A 5,343-nucleotide genomic window follows, 5' to 3' on the forward strand; every position below is an offset into this window, starting at 1 on the left:
GTCGACAATGTGACCGACATGCTCGACTTCGACTCCGAAGACATCGACGGTATGGAAGATGATGTGGGAGACAAAGAGGAACCACTGCCCACAGGGCACTGGACAGCCACCTCATCATATGCTATATACATGGTGGACACACCCAAAGAAGGCAATGGCAACGAGACAGCGGAGGATGACCCCTCCAAGAAGCAACCCAAGCGCCGCCGTCAGCGGCGCCTCTCTAAGTCTCGCCAAAGCAAAAGTGGTGACACCGGCATAGGAGATAATAGCACTCCGGACAGTGCCGAAGACGACTACAATCCCCTCCAGCAAGATGTAGAGCAGGAGGATGGAGAAGCCATCCCTCCCGAGAGAGCGGCAGATGAAGAAGAGGAGGATGATAATTACATGCCTCCCTCCGAAGACGAGGAAAGCCTCGACGACGATGAATTTGTCGTGCCGGAGGATCCCACCGAGCAAGAGCACTTCAAGCGCCGGCTTATAGCCACAGCAAATAGCCTTAAGAAAAAGCAGCAGCAGCTTCAAGCTAATCAAGATTTTCTAGCTGACAGATGGACTAAAGTCCTTGCGGCGGAGGAATATGAACTCGAACGCCCCTCCAAGAGTTACCCAAAGCGCAGGTTGCTACCCCGACTGGAGGAGGAAGCATTAAAACCTACATCTCCAGCGTATGACGCGGCTAATCGGCCACCTCGTGGCCGCGATAGAGAGGCATTTCAGCCAAAAACTCAGCCCGCACCCCGACGCTACTGAAATAAAAATGACAAGGCATGGGGAAACAGGCTAGACCTGCGAGAGGTATTGGAGGACAAACCAAAACACGCAAGATAGATCTACGGATCACGAGGGCGCGCCACTACGCGAGACGATAACCATCACGCCGGATACAATAAAAGTAAATCCGGCCGGGCCGAACACAGCGGACAAGACTCATTCGAGCTGCATCGCGACATAGCCCACTACAGAGGCGCCGCACACCCCATATGCTTCACAGACGAAGTAATGGATCACTGAATCCCAGAGGGTTTCAAACCCGTAAATATCGAATCATACGATGGCACAACAGATCCCGCGGTATGGATCAAGGACATCCTCCTGCACATCCACATGGCCCACGGTGACGATCTACACGCCATCAAATACCTCCCACTAAAGCTCAAAGGACCAGCTCAGCATTGGCTCAATAGCCTACCAGCAGAATCCAATGGATGTTGGGAAGATCTGGAAGCTGCATTCCTCGACAACTTCCATTGCACTTATGTGCGACCACCAGATGCCGATGACTTGAGCCACATAATTCAGCAGCCAGAGGAATCGGTCAGGCAATTCTGGACACGGTTCAAAAGAAAAATCAAATCGTCGACTGTCCGGATGTAGAGGCCCTAGCAGCTTTTAAGCACAACATCTGCGACGAGTGGCTCGCCCGGCACCTTGGCCAGGAAAAGCCGAAATCTATGGCAGCCCTCACGACACTCATGACCCGCTTTTGCGTGGGAGAAGACAGCTGGCTGGCTCGCAGCAATAATATATCAAAGAACCATGGTACTTCGGATACCAAGGATGGCAATGGTAGGTCATGTCGCAACAAACACAAGTGCCACATCAACAACGACAATACCGAGGATACGACAACCAATGCCGGATTCAGAGACTCTAAACCCGGTCAGCGGAAAAATCCATTCAAAAGAAGCACTCCGGGCCCGTCCAGTTTGGACCGAATACTCGATCGCTCGTGCCAAATACATGGCACCCCCGACAAGCCAGCCAACCACACCAACAGGAAATGTTGGGTGTTCAAGCAGGCCGGCAAGTTAAATGATGAAAACAAAGATAAGGGGTCACATAGCGATGACGAGGAGGAGCCCCGGCAGCCGAACACCAGAGGACAGAAGAGGTTCCCCCCACAAGTGCAGACGGTGAACATGATATACGCAACCCACATCCTCAAGAGAGAGCGGAAGCGTGTGCTAAGGGATGTATATGCGTTGGAGCCAGTCGCCCCAAAGTTCAATCCATGGTCCTCCTGTCCGATCACCTTTGATCGCAGGGACCATCCCACTAGTATCCGTCATGGAGGATTCACCGCACTGGTCCTAGACCCAATCATCGACGGATTTCACCTCACTCGAGTCCTTATGGACGGCGGCAGCAGCCTGAACCTGCTTTATCAGAACACAGTGCGCAAAATGGGTATAGACCCCTCAAGAATCAAACCCACAAAAACGACCTTCAAAGGCGTCATACCTGGTGTAGAGGCCCATTGCACAGGCTCAGTCACACTGGAAGTGGTCTTCGGATCCCTGGATAACTTCCGGAGCAAGGAGTTAATCTTCGATATAGTCCCGTTCCGCAGTGGCTATCATGCACTGCTCGGGCGAACCGCATTTGCGAGATTCAACACAGTACCGCACTATGCATATCTCAAGCTCAAGATGCCAGGACCTCGGGGGGTCATCACAGTCAACGGAAACACAGAGCGCTCTCTCCGCACGGAGGAGCACACTGCGGCCCTCGCAGTAGAAGCGCAAAGCAGCCTCTTAAGGCAATCCACCAGTTCGGCGATTAAAGACCCGGACACCTTCAAGCGCGCCAGGAGTAATCGGCAACAAGACCGCCCGGCACGTTCCGAGCTCGCATTGCAATGCGGCCCCCACCCCAGTCCCAGCCAACCGGCGAAATCCGTGCCACGCGTACATAATTACGCATTGAAAATACCATGGGCATAGGTGCGGAGGGGGCCACGACTACGGCACGCCCCAAGACGCGGCTCAACCGCACTAGGGGTTTCCCACTTTGTTATTTTTCTCTCTTTCAGGACTTTTGTCTCTGGAAGCCCCGTCCGGCAGTACGATTGCCGGCCACACGATGCAACAACCAAGTACGCAGAAAGCTACGTCGCACCACGGAACTCCCAGGTGGTCTCTGATAACGAGTGAAATACTTGCTTTAAATACCATTCCTCAGGTTTCCCTTGGAGGGGACATGTCAAATAGTCCTACTTTTTGCTTATCGCACTACTTGTGTCATTCGGCTTTGTCGCACCTTTTTGAATAAACAATGCATAGCACTAGACTATTACCGCATTCTCCATCCTTTCTTTTATATATATATATGTATGTTCATTCATGACATTCAGCACCCGTACACTCTGGTACGGCCAATACGCCAGGGGCTTAAGTGTACCCCATAATACGGCGTGAGAAGTCTGAACACTTTCGACGGTGCGGAACCCCGAACTTATAGCATTATATGCATCGGCTCCGAATCATGTCTTGGGTCAATAGTTGGGTTTGCCCGGCTCCCATGTTTTGGTACCTTACGTTCCGCTATATCGGCTAAGGTAGCACTGGGAGAACTACTACGATTGTGCCACGGTTCATCTGGGCTAAGCACCTCAGTAGAGAAAGCTAAAACTGACTGTCATGATAAGGCGAGAGTGGTCGCCGTTCGAGAGGTCTCGAGTCCCTAAAGACTTATGCCGCTTAGAGCGAGGAGTCGGCTTTGTCCGGCTTAAGGCGTGTATAGCGCCCCGAATTTGGCCTTCCGAATACCAAGGGCTTCGCCAAAATTTAAAATAGTAGACTTCTATGGCTAAGTGAGAGTGATAAAGCATTATAGTCCGATTACCTTGTTTGTTGTGCTGAGCACCTCCCTCGAAGGACCCTACAATGGGAAAAAGAGTGCTCAGGTTTATCCCGAACACCCCATCACTCGTGGCATGGGGGCAGAAGCCGACGACTGGTGTCGGTGTCAAAACCGGCGGATCTCAGGTAGGGGGTCCTGAACTGTGCGTCTAAGGCGGATGGTAACATGAGGCAGGGGACACGATGTTTTACCCAGGTTCGGGCCCTCTTGATGGATCTACTCTTGTACTACCCATATCATCAATATTAATCAAGCAGGACGTAGGGTTTTACCTCCATCGAGAGGGCCTGAACCTGGGTAAAACTTCGTGTCCCTTGCCTCCTGTTACCATCTGTCCAAGATGCATAGTTCGGGACCCCTACCCTAGATCCGCCGGTTTTGACACCGACATTGGTCCTTTCATTGAGAGTTCCTCTGTGTCGTCGCCGTCAGGCTCGATGGCTCCTACGATCATCGATAACGATGCAGTCCAGGGTGAGACCTTCCTCCCCGGACAGATCTTCGTCTTCGGCGGCTTCGCACTGCGGGCCAATTCACTTGGCACTCTGGAGTAGATCGAAAGCTACGCCCCTGGCCGTCAGGTCAGACTTGGAAGTTTAAACTACACGGCTGACGTCCGCGGGGACTTGATCCTCGACAGATTCGAGCCACTGCCAAGCACGCCGCACTGTCCCGACGAGCATGATCTAGCTCTGCCGCCAAACAGTGCCCTGGAGGCCGCACCCGCATCGGCTCTGATCCTTAATTCGGAGCCAACTGCGCCGATCGAGGATGGGCGGTTGGATGCCGCCTCGGGGGCTGAGATCTGAAGTCTCTCTCTTTATCAGGAGAGCCCTGACAGGACTGCGTCCAGCAGGGTTGGGATTCGGACGATGAAGAAATTCAAAGCCCACCCACCACCCACTTTGTAGCCACTGTCGATGACTTAACCGACATGCTCGACTTCGACTCCGAAGACATCGACGATATGGACGCCGATGAAGGAGATGATGAAGAACCAGCGCCTATTAGGCCCTGGAAAGCCACCTCATCATATGACATATACATGGCGGACACCCCAAAAGAGGGAGATGGCGATGGAACAGCGGAGGATGACCCCTCCAAGAAATAGCCTAAGCGCCGGCGTCAGCGGCGCCGCTCAAAATCCCTACAAAACAAACACGGCGATTCCAGCATGGGAGATAATAATACTCCGGAAAGCGCCGAAGAAAACCCCCTCCAGCAAGATTTAGCACAGGAGGATGGAGAAACCAGCCCTCATGAGAGAGCGGCAGACAGAGAGGTTGAGGACGATAATTATATGCCTCCCTCCGAAGACGTGGCAAGCCTCGACGACGACGAATTTGTCGTGCCAGAGGATCCCGTCGAGCAAAAGCGTTTTCAACGCAGGCTTATGGCCACGGCAAGAAGCCTCAAGAAAAAACAGCAACAACTTAGAGCTGATCAAGATTTGCTAGTCGACAGATGGACCGAAGTCCTTGCGGCCCAAGAGCATAAACTCGAATGCCCCTCCAAGAGCTACCCAAAGCGTAGGTTGCTACCCCAATTAGAGGAGGAAGCACTTGATGTGGCCGACCGGCCACCTCGTGGCCGCGACAAAGAGGCCTCTCGGCCCTCCACTCAAGCCGCACCCCGTACCAAGGCACAGGAATATGCGCCGGACTTACGAGATATGTTGGAGGACAAGGCTAGACA

This window comes from Triticum urartu, chromosome 5A, assembly GCF_056163025.1.
Source record: "Triticum urartu cultivar PI428250 chromosome 5A, HENAU_Tu73, whole genome shotgun sequence".
Classification (NCBI taxonomy): Eukaryota; Viridiplantae; Streptophyta; class Magnoliopsida; order Poales; family Poaceae; genus Triticum; species Triticum urartu.